The sequence below is a fragment of the Rhynchophorus ferrugineus genome, unplaced genomic scaffold (assembly GCF_030347505.1).
Source record: "Rhynchophorus ferrugineus isolate W39M unplaced genomic scaffold, kcgeb_rfMv2 rfM1, whole genome shotgun sequence".
NCBI classification, from domain to species: Eukaryota; Metazoa; Arthropoda; class Insecta; order Coleoptera; family Curculionidae; genus Rhynchophorus; species Rhynchophorus ferrugineus.
In genome coordinates this window covers 43862826-43886593 of record NW_027472580.1, presented here as the reverse complement: position 1 = coordinate 43886593, position 23768 = coordinate 43862826, and the positions used below count along the sequence as shown (strand labels likewise).

At 31.7% G+C, this 23768-nt stretch overlaps 1 long non-coding RNA gene across 1 annotated transcript; it reads right to left on the bottom strand.

The window, feature by feature from the left end:
* Positions 1 to 14687: 14687 nt before the first annotated feature.
* LOC143194412 (uncharacterized) lies at positions 14688 to 15077 on the bottom strand. Its single transcript, XR_013005324.1, has 2 exons — positions 15023 to 15077; positions 14688 to 14948 (listed from the first exon to the last, which is right to left on the bottom strand). It is a non-coding gene; the product is annotated as an uncharacterized LOC143194412 (long non-coding RNA).
* Positions 15078 to 23768: the final 8691 nt, after the last annotated feature.

Below are 23768 nucleotides of genomic sequence, written 5' to 3'. Positions count from 1 at the left end.
GATATAGACACAGCAACAGTAAACAGAACAGAAAATATAAAAGAATTAGAATGATTCGTGACTATTAATAGTGAGATATTTCCAAAAAAATATATAATGTATAATTCAGCAAAATATTACGGAAAAAAGGAAGCCACCGAAGAGTTAGCAACCATTAAGAAGTGAGGAAAACAATGGAAAACTTAATAAAATAATCAAGTAGCTAAAAGACTTGATTCAAAGCGAAGAAAACCAAGGAATTCAAGTATAATTGGAAAATCTGACATCAACTAAGGCTACAGATTATTCGTTATGAAAAGCAATAAGAAAACTCTCAATAGTTCGACAGCAAAACCCACCATTAGAAAGAATGAAAATAATTGAGCTAGAAACAATAAAGATAAAGCTGACATTTTCTGAAAATCACATAAAAATGTACTTAAACCCTTTCCGTCTGAGCTATATAAAAATGAAGAAAATAACATTGCCAATTTCCAAAATTTCTCATTTGAAATGGATTTACCACATGAGTAAATTAAAAAATGAAAGAGATTAATTTTAAAAAAGCGTCCGAATATGATCTAATAACCTGAAATATTTTAGATCTATCAAAGCAGACTGTAAAATTAACAACATTCATATTTAAAGCAATTTTACAAATTAACTGTTTTTCTAGCTTTTGGAAAGCAGCTGAAAATAATCATGATTCTCAAACCAGAGAAAAAGAGAAAATGCCACCTCCAACAAGCCCATAAGTTAATAGCCGATAATGTCCAAAGTTTTTGAGAAATTATATATAAAAAGCACATCAGTACAACATTGGAAAAGTTGAAATTTGGATGATCAAGAGAGATAGAGCATACATCAGTCTATACAAATATCAGGACTCTCTATATATAGGCTGCTCTGTTAAAGATAAAGCATATAACAAAGTATAGACACAAACATTACTTTCAAACTTTGGATATTGTTTTTAATATATAAATTACTTAACCGTAAACTTTAATAACTAATAAATATTTGTTCCAGAGTTCTATTCATCGGTTAGATATATAAACTTTCTTTTGAGACAACTTGTACAATTGCATATAAAACGCTTATCCATTGAGTTTATCAAGCACCATTTAGAAACTAGACTAGCATGGAACAATAAAAGACTACACTATAGCAACCCTTGTTTTACATAGTTAGCTAGATGTTTCTGTTCTCAATAATTTTAGCCTCATACTCGATAATTTATATCAATATTACCATTTTGGTAAAACTGCAGTTATAAAACTTAAAGGTCGTGGCAATAAATATGTACATTGCATTAGACAACACGTATATTTCACCATATTCTACTAAAATTAAATCTTATCTTGACCTATCGTACGTCATTTTTACGATACAACAAAACTATAGCCGGTCGCAATAGTACAGTATCAACTTAACATTTTTATTTACAATGTTTGGCGGTTTATAACCTCTAGTTGCCATTACTAACATTTTAAGAATTGTACAGACATTTGACAACCTGCGCCAGTAGTTCCAACCCAAATCAAATTACAGGCTGATAGGTTATATGTTCCAAAGCAACAAACACAATTTTATTTCTGTTTAACTAGAATAATATGGGAAGGAAACATGTGTCCCGAATTTAAAATTAATGAAATATAATTCGACGTCATTTATGATATGCATTGGCTGTTTCTTTTTTGGCATAATATTCAATGACGTATCATATTCATTCCACATTTTTTGAACAAAATTATCTTATTATAAATATTAAATATCTTATAACTATCAAATTGTGTCACTTGAAAATGTTACTGTTCATGTGCATCTTCGGAATAAACTTTAATGGTATCCAGTTTTGATAAATTTCAAGACTTTTACCAAACAGTGCAAACAACGATGAATAAAACCGATTGCAAAAAAAAATTATTGAAAAACCCTGTATAAATGCAGTGCCACCTACAAATATAGTAAAGGTAAATCTTTTTGTTTTCAGAATATCAGAATAGGGAAACAGTAATAATCTCAGGAGGATTGCTAGCGACATATATGTCTTCTGTGTTCTTTGTTCTAAGTTTTATCGCGTATATAATGTTAGTGATACTGACAAAAAGTTTTTATTTAATTTTTCCTTTTATGGCTTTTTAAGTCAACTAAATATAAAACATTTATTGTTTAACATTAATTTTATTATATTCTTAAAACTGAAACAATGTGTGGTATAAATAAAAAACGTATTTCATATTTTAGTGTATGTTTGTGATTGTTTAAAATTATAATTATGAAAAAATAGCCGATAAACAATTTAATTCCATTCTCAATATACCTTGCGTATGATATTATTTAACATTATTACAAGTCTAATAGTAAACTTTTAAATAATACTTATTTATTAATTTATTTCGATTATTCTTAAGTAAAAAGTATATTACTAATTATTAATCAAAATTAGCTTCTTTTAAATAATAGGAGACTTGCATTGCTCAACTTCTGGATAAAGGGTCATGAAGGTGTTTAGTTTACTGGGTTTAATTTTTCCAATCATATATTTTTGAGTTCGTTTTTTTTTTCTTTGTTTCTATATGCCAAAGATTATTCACAGCGTCACCCAATACCTTATTCTCAAATATTTAAACATTCTTCATATTGCTGCAATGGTTGTCCTCCATAGATGTAGACCATGTAATTATATTAATTTTAGCACCAGTAAAGTATATTAAAGTGTGGGATCTGGTTATTTTTAACAAAAACTCAAATTAAAGTGAATAAATTTATTAATGTTTTAACATTGTTTTTTTAGTTAAAAATATGATATCTCTTTAGTGTATTTGTAGTAGTAGTAGTAGTATTTACATCGTTATTAAATTAACTCTGCTAAGTACCGTTAATAGTTTATTCACTGTTCAAAATATCAAAAAAAATTATTTGAAAGATTTTAAAGAATTAATGCTAGTAACAATATCATTAGTTTTAAAAAATAACTTTCGACTAATTAAACACGTTTTCTCAAATTAAAACTGTTATTTTGTTAACATAAGGTTTAATTTCGTTGTTATGTTAATCGTATAATGATATCATCTACATTGAATTCATTATTCCCTTCTATTAAAACAATAAATTGTATTTTTATTATTGACATTGGTTAATCAAACCTTTTTCAAGCAATTATAATCTATTCACTTCATGTACGCATTAAAATTGACAGAAACAATGACAAATATTTTTTTACTCTTTGTAATTCCACAATCTGCCCTATAGGCAATAAGTATTTCTTATGTCTATATTATATTTACATGACATGCACAAAATCACTTAATTAATCTTCTGTATAAAATATTATCTTAATTAATTAGTCTTATTCTAAAGTTTATATATGTCCAGTAATCAGATTAAGTGGTGTTAAATGTTTTAGTCTATGCACTTCACTAGCACGTCGCATATTTAGCTGATTAGCGAGTACATTGGGATGCACTGACACTCTTTCTTACTTTCAAGTACTTCACACAAACACTTTGAATTACACTCGTTATAATTTCTAGAGGAATATCGCGTTGTATCACTTTATTTGAAATATAGTATCGAGCATCAACAATGGCACGCAACACTTTATTTTGGAACCGTTGAATGATGGATATATTAGATTTGCTAGCGGTACCCCATACTTGGATTCCATATGACCAAATAGGCTTGAGTATAAACTCATACAGCAACATCTTGTTATCTAATGATAACTTGAATTTGCGCCTGATGTGCCAATACATTTGATATAATTTCACTCGAAGTTGTTTTCGTTTATAGTGTATGTGCTTCTTCCAGGTTAGGCGTCGATCTAAGTGCATACCAAGATATTTAACTTGCTCTGCTTGGGAGAGTTGACGATGATTGATATTCACTGGTGGCCATGTTCTTCTACGCAGGGTAAACGGTACATGGGTGGATTCTGTTTCATTGACTTTAATGCGCCATGTCTTCAACCATAATTGTATTTGATCCAGGTGGGTTTGTAGGTTTATTGATTCTGTGACCGAATCTTCATGGGATGCCAAGATTGCTGTGTTGTCTAGGTATGTTGCAACAGTAGTTATTTTTGTGGTGGGCAGATCGGCCGTTTGCAGAAGATACAGTACTGGACCCATGTTCATCGCCTTGATTTACAATAAAATATCTATCAGTGAGATACGATTTTAGCAACTGGATGAGGTAGAAGTTTCTTCAGTTTAACCTGCAAGCCCGTATGCCATACTCTGTCAAAAGCCTGAGATATATCTAGAAAAGCAGCCGAACAATATCTTTTGGTATTTAGGTCAGTGTTTATTTTGATAACAAGTCTATGCACTTGTTCTATAGTCACATGCTTATTGCGAAACCCAAACTAATGTTCTGGAATAATTTTTCTTTTTTCTATTATACAGTTTAGATGACAAATATAATATAAAGATATGTCATTTAAATAAATAATAATAATTTCATTTAAAAAAATACGTAATAAATTAAATGAAACCCATGTAATATGTAATATATTTTAGTTTGAATCTAACAAAAGAGATAAAATTTTAACGGTCATAAACATCGCAGAAGTAATTGTAATACGCAGAAGTAATTGTTCAATTCTCTCACGTAATTAAAACAAGATGCTCTTTTATTTGTCGAAATCAGTAAACCGATGAAGTCAGAATGGTGATAATATTTGAAATGGAATAGGAAAATCCCAATAGGCTTGAACGGAATAAGGTGTTTATCAAGGGAAATAACACGGAAAACCGATACAAAGCGTCTTGTTATTTATTATTTTTATAGATAGGTTATATGAAGAATTGGCAAATATTTTTGAATGTAGCTATAATATCAGAACGCCAACTATACAAATAAATGCGCAATAAAACTAAATAAAACTATGAGAAATATTCATGAAAAATGTAATTTATTTGATATTGTAATTCAATTTTTAATTTCAAAGACGAGTCAAAAATACTTAATTCACAAAATTTTAAAATAAATCAAAAAATATAATAAATTTTTTGGAACTATAGCTTTGTGATATACTATAAATTTTTTGGAACTATAGCTTTGTGATATACTACACCATACTGTATGCCCTGCATAGTCTATTCAATAGTTTCAGTTCAGTTTGGCTTTAACATACAAAAAAAATCTAATCTAAATAAAATAATTGAATAAATATGAACAAACAATGTTATATAATATGTATAAATGAAATAATGTTATCAAATATAATTTATTTTAGCATTATAGTTTATCCAAACAATACAGTTAATTAATAATGATAAGAGTTAAAATCTTTTATCATTATTGCTTTCAAGAATTTTGCATACGTTGACAGCTAGTTGCCGTCCAGTTGTCAGATGTACGCTAAACCATTCAAAATATCAGTTATAATTACTACAGGTTATAAAACGGAAAACATTACTTTAGCCCTTTGATTATTTTGATAAATTTTAAATCGCTCCGTAATATATCATATCACTTTGTTTCAAAATGGTGAAAAAATCAAAGTCACAAATTGATTGCGGCTTTAGTAGGTTATTTCGAAAAAGAACGAGATAATAGAGGCCCCCTTTTGCTGGTAAATTCCGTTAGAGAGGTAATTATTAATAATATCAAATAATGCAAGTCCCTACAATTTTATTGAAAATATTTTTAGCGGGTTGCTGCCGCGCTAAATATTAGTGTGGGAACTGTGAATTAAATCGCTTACAAAATGAAGAATAATACGTTAGATTGACCCAAGAAAACCCGCCTACATACAAAGCGGGTGACGAATCTTGACTATCATGATATTGGCTCTATCCGAGACGAAATATACGAAATATAAAGGAACAGTACGTACACAAACTATTTTATCGATATAAATATAATTTAATAAAATTATTTTAGAGAAATGTGTCTGTCTGGAAGGTATACATAAAAGAGATACACTCTTACAGGGCATAGGATTTAAATGGTGTAAAGATAACAAAGAGGTTTAATGGAACCTCCAGACATTGCCTTAAAAAGAATTTAATTTTAAAAGACATAAAATAAGACCAAGTAAGATGAACTATTTGAATTTGTGTATCTTTATGAAACGTGAATATTTCAAAATTATTCATTGTGGTACTCTTGGCATAACAGTAACAAAAAAAGTGTAAAGACAACAAAAATTGATGGAAAAAAGTAAAAGTTACAATAGCATTCGATTAGGTTTCATTACATTTATTAATAATTATTAATAATTAATTGCATATATGTTGCTGGTGGAGAAAGATATTCCATCAAAAACTGTTCGGATATGTGGAAGGAAGCATTGTCAACCATAACACCTTCGATTTGGATGAACTCGATAAGGAATGCTGAGGAAGTAATTAAGAAATGGTGGAATCGTGCACATGTTTTTTGACAGATTAGAAATTAACAGTTTAGTGATTGAATTGGACAGTGAATCAGAAAGTGAAAGTGACTGAAGGGAACTTTCAGGATATATGATAATGCTGCGCAATGGTGCAAATTCCAGAGACAGAGTGATGAGAGTGGAAACAACTAAAAGTGTCATAATTAATTAATTGAATACAACTGTAGAAAATGGTATTGTGGGGCGGGAAAGATGTGTGTGCACAGATATGATTGTAATTTGTTCAAAACTAAACATGAGCTTTAGGTTAGAATGTATAAGGAGAGAATTAGCACTAACTGTTTTGTAGATATGGTGAATGCATTACACATAATTCAGTGATTAATTTTATGAAGAATGTTGTAGACAGATAGTAGCAGAAGAAATAAAATATACAGTGATATCAAGATGACAAGTAAACACACCATGGAAGGAAACAAGAACTAAACGTAAAAAGGTAAATATGCTCTCAAATGAAAGTAAAATACGTTTCTCAGATAAACAATTGTTGATTAGGTGGAATAGACCTCCTAATGTGGTGGATACCACTAAATAAAAAAACGTGCCTAAAAACTCTACCTCATGGATGGTGTGGAAAAGAATTCAATGTAAACAAAACAAATCGAACCTACAAACTATTATATACCTGTGTTCTTAATTGTAGTTTTGAGTCCTTCAATAATATATTTATTAGATGTACTATAATGTTAAAATACATTATATTTGATAACATTTTTGTTCAATTATTTTATTTAGACTAGAATTTTCGTGTATGTCAAATCCAAACTGAACTAAAACTCTGAGTTGATGCGGCAACATTGCAATGTTTCGACGTCACAAATATCCATGACGCATTACTAAAAAACTTTGAATAGACTATACATTTACTTTATAGGATAAGCTGTTCTAAAAGTACATAATAGATAAAATTTTGTACCTTATATGATTGCTATTGTACAACTATCATGATATTGTTAACGAAACATATATTTTCTGAGTTATTATTATTTACTGATGGTTGCCAACTCACTTACAATTTATGTTTACAGTAACTTAAAACTATGTACTTATCTAGGAAGCCTTCTAACTGCTCCTTACCTAGTATCTAATAAAATAAAAGTTAGTAGCAATTTGCAGTGCTTTTACTATTTAATATACTTAACTGCGTAACTACAAAAAAACTAATACGGTTTGGTTCTCTTGAGTCTCCGTCCTAATCCAATATTGTTTAAGAGTTGCAGCTCATAGGTGTCTACATGCAAGTCGAGTATTATTTTCCATATTAACTGTAAAGAAATTTATATAATTACTTGTCTGTTACAATTTTCTAGTTGCTTCTTAGCAAGTATCGTCAGCATAATAGTGTCATTAGCAAAAGTAGCCATAGTAACATTTTCTGTTTGTGGTATGTTATGTTTGTGGTTTGTGGTATTTATGTTTGTGGTCTTGCAAAGATTAAGTACTCAAAACACTGCTTTGAGGCCTGCAATGACATCAAATAAATTGTAAATCGCAGTTTTTAAAAATATAAAATTTTTCCTTTTCAGTTCATTCTAAATTATTTAAAATATTAGTAATAACTAGTTATCGCCCACAATTCTTCACATTCGACCACAATTTATTAAGTTAATCATGTTTCTCTCTTAATAAAAAGCATAATGTTAAAATGATATGTTGCTAAAACTTATTTTCACAGTATTTTCAATATAAGATCAGATCAGTATTTGATATATAAAATTAATTAAAATAATAAATGTCTGTATATTAAAATATATTAAAATAACCATCTCCAGAACTAACACTCACTAACATTTTTAAAAAGCATTTAATTAAATTTCCATTAAGTTTCTACAATCAACAAAGTATCGATAAGTTTAAATTACTACACCACTGAACATTATCACAAAGTATTATAAGTAACTCTATTGTCAAAATTTTAGAGCATCAAGTATAAATGATGTTTCTTTACTTTGGTATCATAAACATAAATTTAGAATAGAAATGGAGTAATGCAGGTTTGTATATTAACAGAGATTTATATTTGACTCTAGCATCTATACTAAGACAATAACGAGCAGAATTAGATAATTTACTTTTTACAGTTTAGAAATGTATATTAAAAGAATGTCTTTACGATTATTAAATTAACTATTTATTTTTCAAAAATTAGGTCTAGAAATTAAATAATCACAATATCTTTTACAAAACAATAAAATGTCATATGTTACATATCTTATAAAATTAACCCTTTAACATATTAATATTTATCAATGTTTTAAAATATTTACAAATTTACTGTTAATAATTCAGAATTTCTTATACTTTGCAAATTATGCCTTTAATTCGATTGTAACTGATAATATTGCTAAAATATATATTGCAAAAACAATAAATATACCAGGTTGATTAAAAAGAAAATTTCTTTACCTAAATTTTTAAATACTATTGCATCCTTTTTTTGCATTTATACTCTTCAATATAACCCTTGCAGATACATCATCTTTAATTTGCCTTCTATGCCTTTCGTTTATCTGAACTAACAACTCACCAACAAATGAATAATTAATATTCAACGAAACTATTTTATAATTGTTAATATTCTTTGCTATATTGAATTTAATACTTGATGCACAAATTAACATATTTATTATCTGCAATATTCGGTTAATGTTCGTTAATGCATTTTGTAAAAAAATACTAAAGAAACCTGAAATTAATAAAAAGTTAATAACACTAAAATTTACAGAAACATCTTAGTAACCTTTAGAATTAATAAGATTAATTAATACCTTTAGTACAATGATATACTATGTCTCCAGAAACATATCGATTACTATCGGCCCTTAAGCAAGACAATTTTTCTTAGTCGTTCTCTGTTCACCAGACATCAAATTAAATCAAAAGCTGATTTCGAAATTCTAAATATCTTGTAAACAAAGAAACGATTCTTGTTATTCTCGAATTTTGTTAATCTACATTGACATTTTCGCACATATCGGGTTTTTCTTTCACAGCTACATATATATCCCGATAAAGCAGAAACATTAATTTATTCTCCCCTCAAAAAATATAATTTTAAATGATCAATACTATTCTTAACAGATTTTTATCTAAACTGGCCGTAACTCTTTAATAGTTCCAACAATACGGGAATAACCTAGAATAACACAAAATCCTAAATAACACTAGTTAAAATTAAATAACTTCATTTAATAATATTTTAACACAGTCAGTTTCCGTTTTAATATCACTTCATTCATAAAATTTAGGATAGTCGGCATTTTGCGGTACAACGGTGTCAGATTTGAATTTTAATTACCCGGCTGTATTTGAGATACGTACAACAGAAATGCTTTAACCTTTAACCTTGAAAAGCCTCGATATAAGGTTTAACCTTGCCAAAGTTGATACGGGTACGTCTCTGAGAGACAACTTGCACTACTCCAAATGTTCCACTCCAAAAAAGTCCGTGCGTTACTCAGTGCCCGATGGTATAGGAGGAACGTGAATACACAGCTCGAATCAGCCATCTCGTTTGTGAAAAGCTTCACGAACATGCTCAGTGTAAGGTTCTCCCTTGGCGCCTTAGAACACGAAAATAATCTGATCAAATCCCTACCCATCCACAAACCCCGGTAGTTAAACCAAATACTACAATCCCAGCTGTAACCCAGGTCTCTGTCTCCTTCAAAATACTTCACTATCCAAAACCCGAAGCGATATCAGCAAAAGACTGATTTGGTTCTAACTGGTCAACCTGCTAAATGAAAAAAAATATTATAAAACGGCAAACATTGTTTTAGAGCTCTGCTTGTTTTGGTTGCATTCAATCGGCAACATTACTACGTCATACATTTTGATGAGGTAAGTCGGCTGTTTTCTTATTTGGGCTATAGATTATTAACGCACTATTTTGTAAGTAATGGGAGGTATTGTGTTATAAATTACTTAAGTTTAAACCTGTTTTTATATACTTACCTGATTTCTTAAATATCTATAGTATATAATACTTATAAATAAAATTAGAATAATTCTTATATGTGAGAGATATTGGAGTTAAGGCGCTGCGCTGATAATAGAAGAAAATTTATGTATATAGAGATAGTGAATCTCAAATTCAAATAAAAATAAAATCTATTATAAAATAGGGACTGTCAAGGCAAATACAAAGATTATATGTAGTTGTTTGATACTAAAAAAAAATAGTCTATGCTTATTTATATAACGGTTTGATATAATTTAACAGTTTTACAAAATCAAATGTAATTATACAATTAGAATATATTAAATGGTTTAGTAACAATATGCGTTTTATAAACGTGAGAGCATAAAATTAGTTGTAATCAAATGTTGAATAGTAATCCATACCATAATATAATGAACGTTAATTTATTTAACCAAATGGTGTTCTGTTCACATCACATATTTGTGACCTTCCATTGTGGAATATTTTTGCCGATAAGTCCAAACGCTCTCCCTCTACACACAACAAACGCCCGAGTTCGATACATTAACAACCAAACCCAATTGAAAATGAACGTAAAAGCAAATGACAAATAGCCGGTCCCTGCAGAGCGGCAAAAAAAATTCGGACGCTCGGTGGCAAAAAATGCCACTTCTCTACATCATGGTGGACGTTTTCGCTTCTGCTACCGAATTGATTGACTTACGCCTAATGATTTTCGGAACGGTCGTCAGTTTAATTGGCTCCAATAGATCTATGCCTAACAACTGACAGCTTTAGGGATCGACAAATATTACGGCTCCTGCAAATTACACCATTATTCTATAGTGTAACATATAGCGTAGGAGTTACACTATTAATATAATTTTATGACGGAAATATAGCGTTCTAATCTCAATAAGTCTTGGTTTGTTAAATGACCCAGTTTTATTAATTGAAAAATAGACATTTATATAATAGAAATAAATTAACATTCGTCTTTTGTATCTATTAATAGTTTCAACTTCTTGAGTATTGAAAAATTCTATTATTTCAATTTCGGAGAATCGAAACCCATTTATTGATCGAAAAATCATAATCAAAATCGCCGATATCATGCGACTTGACCCCGCTAGAATTTTTCTTATAAAGTTTTCTAAAATCACAGGTCTATGCTAATAAACTGCAATCTTTAGATGCTCTTAATGTCAACACAACTCAGACCATTAATTAAATTCTGAATCAAATTCATTAAAATGCATTCCAAATCTGAAAATTATTCTTTTACTTAATTCACTATAAATTATTTAAAAGTCTACATGCATACTTTATCCTCTTTGATTTTTAACCGACTTCGAAAAAGAAGGAGGTTATGGGTTCGTCTGTATATATATTTTTTAATGTATGTTCACCGATTTATCGGTCAATTGTGGACCGATTTTCAAAATTATTTTTTTATTCGAAAGAGTGCACTTCCGAGGTGGTCTCATTGGATATGTGGACTATTATTTTTGTATTGTTTGGGCTCGTTCCGACTTCAAAGTCATCAGTTGGTAGAAGTTAAAATAATATTGTAAATAAATAAATAGGTTAATTGTGTGTATATATCAGAATATAAAATAAGTGTAGTAGATAGCTTAAATAAGGTTTTGGTTTATATATATTTAGATATTACAGCGATTATTGTGTACATATTATATTTTAAAATGTTTTTTGTGTGTTAAAAATGTAAGTTTGATTATTTTTTAATTTTTAGTGAGTTCCTATTTATTTCTTTAAGCTTCTAAAATTGTTCTCCATGCCGAGAGTCGAACCCACGACCTCCGCTTGGAAGCTAACCACTTTAACCATTACACAATAAAAGCAATACTACAATATAAACAATATTTCTACAAGATCTTATATGGTACAATTAGTGCTTAAAAAACAAACTGAATGGCTTTTGCACTGGACGACTTCCAATTTTCCGCTGCCCAGCGATAACATTATACACAAATATCTGATTATTTTAGATATATATATATATATATTAGAATATATATAGATATTAGAAAAAAAATTATATATATATATATATATATATATATATATATATATATATATATATATATATATATATATATAAATATATTCATTATATATTTATATTTTAGCTTTTTAATATTTTATAATATTTGTTTTGAGAAATTACATTTGGGTTTTATTTCAAATTTAAGTGGTCAGTAAAATGCGACGTCAGAGGTTGGTCACGTGATGTGTCTGAAATCTTCAACAGCTAAACTGAACTGAATCTAATAAAACATTTTATTTACAGGTGCCTGTAATGGTGATTTAAACTAACCAATGAAGTTCAGCGAAATTACGTTCTCAGCGCATTCCTGTTGAGACCATGCAAAACAACTCGGAAATTGTTTGTTTTAAGTTAACACTCCATATATTACTCTATGTTTTTAATATATTCCATTCGATAACCTGAAAATTAAACGAAAATAATGACATATATGTCAAATATGACATGCTAACGATAATCATAGAGATGCAACTCAATAGGGGACTCTGGCGCAAAGTTTTGCCTTGCCCAACACCCAAAGGGCGCCATAATGCGTGACTGTCGATGCGATTGTTTGTACGAACATTCACTAATATATTTGGAAGGAATCTGCACGAGAACTAAAAACACTGATTGAAGAAATACTTTTTTTATTTCGATATTAAATGATACATGTGGTCGACGGGAGAAATGTACGGTAGCGCTGTGGAAATGGCACTGTCACAAAGGGGGTACCGTATCAGCTGCCATCGAAGTTGTAGCAGGACGTCGTTCGTCTTGGGGCGTTTCGATTTGTTGGAGGGTACCTATTAGTGTGGTGCCTTACGTGTCCCCTTTCGTGATGCAAGAGTATTCATGTGTTGATGTTATATATGATGGGCTTCTGTGGTTTTCGTCCATCAGGCTAGTATCGTGAGATGTCGGCGACCATGTGATGTTGATGGGTTCCATTCCTCGTGCTGTCTTTCCATGCACGTGTTAAGCACCTGTCGAGTGGCTTATGTTGAGCTGATTTACCTGTTAGGCACTTTGATCACGTCGGTGTCACCAATTGTAGGAATGTTCGTCAGGTCGGTCGATCGGTCGAAATGTGTGACTGTCGATGCGATTATTTGTATTCGCACAAATAATCGCATCGACAGCACTCACTACTATTATTGGAAGAAATTTGCACAAGAACTAAAAACACTGATTCAAGAAATACTGGTTTATTTCGATATTAAATGATACATGTGATCGGCGGGAGAATTGTCGGTATATTAGGTTAAGGTAAAGGAAGTACAGTAGCGCTGTGGAAGTGATACTGTTACAAAAGGGGTAGAGAAAACAAAAGAGCGCGAGACGTCGTCGTGATGGTCTTTTATAGCCTGGTACTGAATTGTACCAATCCACCGGCATTGCCAACCTTTGAACTTGTTGTAGGTGAATGCGTGGTGGCCTAAAGGGTCGTGGCGGTCGCCACAATTCGAGTAATTTGATTGGTAAATTTAAATCTCCATTATAGGCACCTGTAAGAAAAATATTTTACTGTGAAGACATTTCATTGGTTCATTAGTAATATTTGGCACGTGACAGCCTAGACGTCATGTTTAATTGATCAATAAAATTTAAATAAAAAACTTTTTTTTTCTGAAATAAATTTATTAAATAAAATTCGATTATATATAAACATAATCTGTAAAAATAAATAAATATAATCTATAACAATAAATATTAATATATAATGTAAATTTATCTACAAAATATAAATATAATATAAAAATAAATATATCTATTAAATATAAATATTATATACATATATATATATATATATATATATATATATATATATATATATATATATATAAAACTATAAGCAAAAAACTTTGGTGAATTGCAAATCAAAATTATCTTTTCCGTCTTTCTTTTTCATATTTGTTTTGTGCCATCAATTTAGTAGGATCTATCAAAGGTCTGTCTTTTGTTTTCTTATACTGAAAGCAAACTTTGAGTCTTTCTCTCTTAATATTCTGTTCACCTGTTTTATTCAAAAGTATATAGAACACCTTGTTAGTACTTTTAATATATTATCTGAAAGATCATTATGGAATGTACAATTGAAGGGTTTTAAATTAATTTTTTTAAACATATGACAAAAAATTCAGTTACATTATCGACGTAGCAAAATCGCTGAATAAAATAAGACATATCTCAAAGACCTACTGACAGTATAATAAAACAATTTTGTTGGAGTCTGAGGCACGAGATATTGTCTTGCCTCTATAGAATCAGTCTCATTTGGTTTATGTGGTGGGTCTACTGATTTATTCATAATTGTATGTAAACAAAAATCACACTTAATTTATTTTTTCAAAATTTTTACTAAATAAACTGAGATGTACACTACGGTAAAACGTAAAACTTTGTTTGCTCTTATAGGAACATCTGGACTGAAGTTATAGAGTCAAGTAACTAACGGTAAGAATGAGCAAAAAGCGAGATACTGGCTGAATGAATACAAACTTTAACATTACCTTCAGGAGTTTGTTCAAATGTCGAAGATACTTGCTTCGAACACCCTGATTGTGGGCCTGGAACGATTGAAATAGGGACTACAAATATAAGACAATTTAGAAATTAATGGTAACAATTATGAACAGAAATGTGACTGACTCCTTCAATTTACCTTCTATATCATTTTGATTTTGATCCAGTTCCATTTGTACATATTATGGGCCCGTGGTAATATTTTCAATATCACTAAATTGTTCATAAGTACTTAAAGGATAGTTTAAATGTATCACAATAATGACCGACATGGTAACGATCATAAGTCTGTTTCATGTTTAACCCAATCAATTTAGGATTTTTAATATTTTCTACTCATTTCTTAAAGATGATGATGCATCTCCTCACTATCTGTGCATCCGGGCACACAACATGTCCTAGAACGAGAATGCATTTCAACTACCAACTTGTATATACTAATAAAATATATAAAATAATAATTAGATGTATAAACGTTATAAAAAGCTAACCACACTATTCTCTATATAGAGCACATTGAAAATGGCGTACAAAATAAACAAACCATAGTACGAAATAAACCAATCAGATCCCGTCGTGGCGCTTAGCATAGCAAATAAAACTAGTAATATGTTAAAGGTAGCGACATTTACATGTTGGACGTCGCGAAATATTTCCCAAAAATTTCCTATGAAATTAAATATCTATTTCTCTATGACGATAATTTAAATAATAATAATTTAAATGACTAAATATTTACCAAGAATAAAGTTGAACTATTTAGTAACTGTCTTTGATAAAACATACTTTGTAACTGCAGTTAGAAATTTAATGTGCGAACACTCTATTTATTTTTATTATTAACTAGCTGACCCGACAGACTTCGTCCTGTCAAAAAGATTTGTAACGTGGCGGTTTTTGTGCCTACGTATTTTAAAAAATTCTCCTGAACGGAACCATCACCTTGGTGATAGGGCGTTGTGAATAAAAAATAATTAAATAAAACATATATAAGGATTGAAAAGTAAGTAATCGCTTTATTGTTAATCATGTGAATCATAATTATTATTATTATTATCATTGTAGTGCTTTGTGGTATACGATGTTTTTTGTTTGATTACCTGGCGCATAGATAAACAAATCTGATGGTTTTCCAACACGGGAACAGGCAACATACAATTGACCATGTGAGAAACATGGGTTTTCTAGATTAATACCACAAACACTTAATGATTGCCCCTGGGACTTGTTTATAGTCATAGCAAAAGCAAGCCGCACTGGAAACTGTAGTCGTTTAAACTCAAATGGCACATCAGTCGGAATCATTGGGATGTGCAGTATGAGAACATCTTCTCCTTTATACTTTCCTTTGAGTATAGTTGCTTCTATCACATTGTTTAGTAATTTTTTTATCGCTAACCGTGTACCGTTGCAAAGACGCGGTTGGTTGATATTTCGCAACATTATAACCACCGATCCAACCTTTAATTGAAGATTGTAAGGTGGCAATCCTGGCAAATCCAGCGAGTTTAAAAATTCCGGTGGATAGTTGACTACATCATCTTGATTAGTAGCCGAATCAACTGATTTATATATCCTCAATTCGCCTGTAATTTGTTCTTGAATTTTGAAATTTAATTCATTTACGTCTATGTTTTTTGCAGCCAGTATAGCTCGTTCGCTCAACCAATCATAGTTTCTGTAATTTTGAGAAACATCTGGAAACACCTTCTGAATAAGTTCATCTTTTGATCGAGTTAACTGACAAAAACTTTGAGGAAAGTTAATGCAGCCAGTCAACATGTCTATAGGAAATTTGCCATTACCAATGTCAATGAGTTGTTTAGAGAATATGTTTCCAGATTAGTCATTTTGCAACTCGACACGCATATTCTTGCTTAAATGAAGTACTTTGACATGTTTCCACAAATTGGAGGACTTTAGACATGCATTGAGTTCATCAGCTGGCGTTGATCGTGGAATCACTGGCAATGTTTGACGAAAATCTCCTGCTAATAAAATCATTGCACCACCAAATCGGTTATTATTGCTACATAGATCTTTTAAGGTTCTGTCTAAAGCCTCCAAAGATTTTTTATGTGCCATCGTGCATTCATCCCAAACAATCAATTTACATTGCTGCAAAACCTTTGCCATTGCAGAGTTCTTCGAAACGTTGCAGGTTGGAGTTTCATTGCTTTGCATATTTAATGGCAATTTTAGTGCTGAATGGGCTGTTCGACCACCTTCAAGCAAAGTTGCTGCGATTCCCGACGAAGCGAGTGCAAGTGCAATTTTATTTTGTGAGCGAATTGTTGCTAATATTAATGAAATCAAAAAAGTTTTTCCTGTACCACCAGGTGCATCTAAGAAGTAAATCCCTCCAGTTTCATCATTTGTTACTTTCATAAGAGTTTCAAATACATACTTCTGTTGTTCATTTAACAGTGGAAGATTTGTTTGAATTAATTCTTTCAAAGCGTTGAGATCATACAGTCTTTCTCGATGCAACTCTTGGTTAAAAGCGTCATGCATTGGACGATTGGGCGCGGTCAGGCCTAATTGAATTAATAGTTTGTTTGACATTATCAAGCACATGTCCTCAATTGAAATCAATGCTTCATTGTAAATTTCTTTACTGATTTGTATATTTGGATTTCCCATTCTATTCCGTATTTGATACAAAATATCATCACCCATATAATCTTTGTACTTCATCCACAAATCAATTGGGTTTGATGGGAAGCATGTAGATATGATTATAGAAAACAATGTTCGTATTTGATGAGCGTGTGATGATATTACAGCATCATTGAGAGTTTGATCCCAATGAGCGTCATTTTCAAGCAATTGCAAACGTTGACAGGCTTCTCTGTAGGATCCACACAATTCACCATCAACAGTTCGTAACTGTTGGAATGATGTTGGGCCACGTACATTGACTAATAGCAGTCGTAAATAAAAACATTGCTTGGATGTACTGAATAAATCCGGCCAATCGCATCGGTGGAATATACATCTGTATATCCTGGAACTGGTTTTTCTTGTTTCCGTCGTATAAATCTCCTTGAGGATTGATTCCAGGTATAATATTTTGGCATTTCAGAATATAGCAATGTTTGTGCGAAATCATCGTTTTGGCATGTCTCAAAAAAACTGGTTAATGTAGTAGATGGTGGCTGAGCAGCTCTTTGTACTGCGTTCTGTGCTGTAAAATACACTCTTTGTCCATTTTCTAAATGCACAGCTAAGTGAACAACAGAAGGGTGTCTCTCATGAATAGGAAAAGAAAATATTCGCCAAACTGCTTCATTACTACTGACATAGCGGCCCATTTGGTATTGGGTAACTTCATCATTAGAATTCTCTGCACCAATTCCAATCACAGCCATATCACTCCCTTTGGTTACATATTTGCAAATGTATTTAATCGATTTCACTGAATGGCAAGATTCAACGTTGATGTGTGCTTTGAATGTCTTTGATAAAATGGGTGAATATGGAACAATCCAACGATTATCTATTTCAATATCTTGTTGATTTAATTTGACAATTGTTGATTTTCCATTGTCTGCTGTCGATCTGCGACGATACAATGGATAACCGTCATTACCAGTAATTGTTTCCGATATTAATGTCCGTGGATATCGTTTTGAACATTTACCATCCATCATACACGGTGAATTTTGATTAAGAGTTCCACAGGGACCATGTATCATGTTTTTGATAACTACCTCATGCAATCCAGGATCTACTTGTACATTAGGGATTTCAGCTGATATCACTGCATCAACTTCATTTGGCCTTATCTTTTCAACCAACCAAATCAAAGTGTGTGCATGTGGCAATCCTCGTTTCTGCCACTCCACAGAATACATCCGGCAGCGTGTCTCACCAAACACATTATGTTTTACGATGAAATTCATTAAAGATTTCAACTTTTGTCTAAAGACTCTGGCTGTAATATCATGACGATCAATGGGTGATTGCCCAGGGAATAACTCCTGCTTAATTTCTATCCATTGCGGATTGCATGTAAATGTGATGAACAAATCTGCTGTACCATAATGACGAACATACGACATGGCATCTTGAGCATATTCGTGCATATGCCGAGGGCTTCCGATGTATGTTGCTGGAAGAATAGTCATCCGACCGACATTCTGTGCATTTCCATCAGTATTAATCGCATCTCGAAGGTGAATATACTCTTCAGATCGGAGTTTGGTTTGATTCAACCTGATGAATGTTAATCTCTCCGTTTCAATTTTAACATACATGTCAACAACATATTTGTGATATAATCGCCGACATTTCAATATGTGATTATCTTCATTTTCCCGAATCATTAGGCGGCATGAATAATAGTTCATTGAACTGACTTTTTTGTTGGTTTCAGAACCTGTAAACAGATTTTGTTTTAATAACATTCAAATACATAATATAGTGACTGAGATATTATCGCCATAGCTAAACTAATATTTTAGTTACCTGTAATGGGATTTATCATTTTTATTGATAAATCGTAGCCATCTTCACCTTGCCAAAATATAATGGGATATTGCAGTGCATCATATGAGCGGTGTGTTTCCTTTATACGTTGTAATTGATCATTCTGACGATGTAAAACAATATCACGGGATTCCAAATTTTCTCCAACTACAACGATAGCAACTTCATCAATAGTTGGTGCATTAAAACGTCTTGTATGTTGACCTGCAGGTGTTTTATCAGCTCTGATTACAATTTTGTGATTATCGGATGGCATCAGATCCAGGGTAGTTTCAAACAATATAATCAATTGATTGTGTTGATGAAATAAAGTTTGTAATTGTTCTACAATAGACCTCTTTACTAAATTGTTATGTGCACAACGCAGATCAATTTCTTGTGGTGAATTGCCCATAAAATAAATTTGCAGGAATTTGTTGTCGCTATCTGACACTGGTAACAGTGAACCTGCTCTGTGATATATTTGCCCTTGTATCTGCAAATAAAAAAAATATTATGGTGTGGTATAAATTAATGGATTGTCAGTGATCAAACTTAAATAATATTTGATCTTAAAAAGTATATATTTAGTTTTAACTAATATCTATCAAATATAAAATATAATAAAAGTGTCACTGAAACTGAATCACCATATAATATGATGACTAAGTGATATATTTCGTAATGATTAAGAAATTGAAGATTAGTAACACATCTTAACTTTGGTGACAGAAAATTTTGTTCGCTAAAATAATTATGAGTAACTGCTATAATACATACCTTGAAAGTTGGCATAAAATTTTCCCGAACTGCATTTGTTGCCCCAAATGAAGTCATTTGAAAGCAATTGTTATATTGTTGGATATGTGTCAAAAAGTGTATAGAATCTGTTCCTATTCCTGAAACCAATGAGTACAATGGTTCTGATGGTGGATCCAATGGTATCAATTTCACTTTACCATTTGCGCAACACAATCCATTGGCTTCGTTTTTGTATTTTAATGCCTTACAGTGTGAGCAAACCAAGTTCATAGAACCAATAACAACACATTGGTAGTTACTGTAGTCAATTGACACATCGTAACTGAAAGCAGCTCGATTCAAACTTGCGCGATTATTAGTTGAATGTCGCGCTCGCGCTTCACGCGTTTGTGATATCCGAATTCTTTCACGTTCATTTCCGTCGTCACGTTCTTGTGCAGTACGATTAGATCGGTAATTAGCTTGGTTTATAGCATTTCTGGTTCTTCTACCTAAATTGCTTCGTCTTATAGGAGGCATATCAAATATAAATTATTTTTTCACTAATCACGAACTAAACAAACACAAACTAACTAAACACTCTGCACAAAACACGATATACGAATTTGTTTCGTGTATCAGTTGACAATTCATCTGTCATCTGTCAAAAGTCATCTGTAACAGACAACTTTTTTTTTTAAATTTGATATGACTTGAACTCAAATCCTTTTAAGCCGTACGAATTGTTTTATTTATTTAAAATTTGGATATTAAAAATAATAAAACACTGTTGGTAACGCGATTTTTGTTTGACTGATGTAATGACGTGGAAACTGATGCATTTTATCTCGCGTGCCGAAACTAATACAAAAGAAACGCGAGTTTCGGAACGCGACATTAAACTCCTCCAACTATGTATTCTGTGCTCCAACGCACACACGCACATTGTTTTGATAGATATGATCTTTGACGTTAGGAACACACCTACATTGCTTAGACAACAGTGAGTGCTTGCAATTTAATATGAACTTTATACCATAGCAATAAAGCTCAAATTGACTACGTTTTAGTTACAAATCATTTGTATGGGAAAAAGAAAAGGACTATTTTTAGGGTTTTTCCAGCAATAATTCTAATTTTTCTCGCCGTAAAAACCATCCTTGAACTTCAGCGAACATTTTAAAAAAAGATTTGGCCAAATTGGTCCAGGCGTTGTTGAGTTATGCGCTTACCAACACATTTTGCGATTCATTTTTATATATAAGATAATGGCAAGGAGAAGACCATTTGACTTAGGTCTTCAAAGTAAATCAAATATGCGAGACGCTACTACGTGCTAACCACATTGATGACCAACGAGTGACAGAAAATGTTAGTTCGGGCCTAGAAATGAGTTCATGCACATCAAGAGCAACAGCGGCGAACATGACACAATGAAATTAAGCGATTCCGCAGTACTCCAATAGATATGGTACCAATTTTGATATGGTAAAATATCAGTTACAAATGGCGAAATTATTTGAAGTTTGTCAATATTCTAAGGCATTCAAATGATTCAAATACAGCGGTGAATTTACTGAATCTGTTATTTCACTACCAAATCTATTATGCTCAGTAGATCTTGGGATGGGAAATGATTCTAACCAATTTTTGGCCAGCATTCAAAATTGTAGTAGTTGCTTCCATATGACGTCGTTTCACGCAACTCATACTAAGCAGGACAATTTTATTCTCTCTTTCAAGATATTATTATACTATAACTTTTTTTTGGTAACATTCAAATTTAATGTAATAAGAAATAAATTAACAAAGTTTGAAACAACTACAGAAGCACAGATAAACTGGAAATGCTATTACCACCACCAGACACAGATCATCACTTCCTACAAATTTATTTTATGGGAAATCCGGATCCGGATATTCATAGACATCGTGCTCACAATCCAACACTGAAGCAAACTGTTGTCCAAAAATCACAAGCGTTTCTCATCAGAACAATAATTCAGACAAAATATTCAAAATGGCATTAAATCTATGGCATCCGACTCGTCACCCGATCGCACACGGAGAGGTTTAATTCACCTACAGTTAACGAAGCCTTCGATAATGATTGTCGAAGAACATTTTCAAAATAGATATAGGTGATACGAAGTTCCCCAGATCATCTAATCAAACAATAAAAATAATGAATGTCTAAAATACAAATTTGCGCGTTCTATAATTGCGTCTGTATAAATTGAATAACTCAATAATACTAAATGAAACACAATCATTTTATAAGATCTTATATAAAACGTTATTTAGTGAAACTATATACTACGTTCAAGTTTCAAGTAAAACAACTCGGAAGCCTCTATGGCCTGTCCACGCCAACTACAGTCCATTTCTTTATCGGTTTTCGCTTTAGCGACGACATCGAAAGGCTGCCAACATTTGAGAGTCGACTCTCGCGTCCGATATTTCCTGCAAAACTGCAAAATAATTTTCCAAGGGAGGCTTATTTTATGAGGAGGGGGTCTTTTGCTCGCCCAATAATGGATTGATGCATTGCCTTCGAGTATCTCTTCGACTCTTTATGGCCGTGAACGGACGCAGCCTCTCTCACGATATTGCCAGGAATGAACCTTAAGGGAATGCTGAAAATACGACATTTTATATAAACGGAAAGTAGTAAAATGGAAAAACGCGATAAAAATATTGTAAAAACCTGAAATGTTTCGATATGTTTACACCGAATAGGCTTATCGGGATAAATGAAGTAATATTTACATAATGTTGTTTTAAAAATAACTTTATTATTTAAAAATATTACTACCCTACATAATGCCATAAATGTTGCATTAATTTGTTGATGAATATACAATATCAACAAATACAATTGAAAAACGATGGATAAGAAATAAAAATATTCACACTTTACTATATATTATTATTATATATTTTTTTATTATATATTTCGACGTTTTAAAATTGACTAAGGTGACTAAGAGCACTCTGGGTAGCAAACAAAATTTGAAGACGAAGATTTCAAATCATGAATGGGAATCGCTATGGACTATAATTGATGCGTTTGAGCCTAGCACTGCGCGACGGCGGATTACGAGCATAGACATAATAATATTATTCTTCAGTATGACAATGCTTGACCATATGTTGCAAAACCGATGAAAATATACTTGGAAACATTAAAGTGGGAGTGCTACACCAGCCGCCGATTTCTTCAGCCCTTCCACCTTCTGATTACTACTTGTTCCGACATACGAGTCATCACCCGTCTAACCAGCGCTTCACTTCTTTAAAAATCTCAAAAATGGACCTATTATCTCTATCAAGAGCCACTCACTTAGCCAATCATTCCAAGGTTGCTCTAACATTTCAAAACCACTTTTAGGGAACGATTTATCTTTTGCCTCAAAGTATTCTTGTCGCCACTTGCTGTCAAGTCATGACGATCGTTTTGATTACGGAGTGAAATGAAGGTTTCCAGACCTTCATCGATGCAAATATTTTCAGTTTGTTACGTTTAAACATGGCCACATACTGCTCAGAATCATCAACACGTTCTTCTTTTTCATCAACAGTGAGTAAACACGGCACCCACTTTGCACAGAGCTTTCTCATAGTTAAATGCTCATGTAATATAAAACCATTACGTTCTTTTGATATCTTTACGA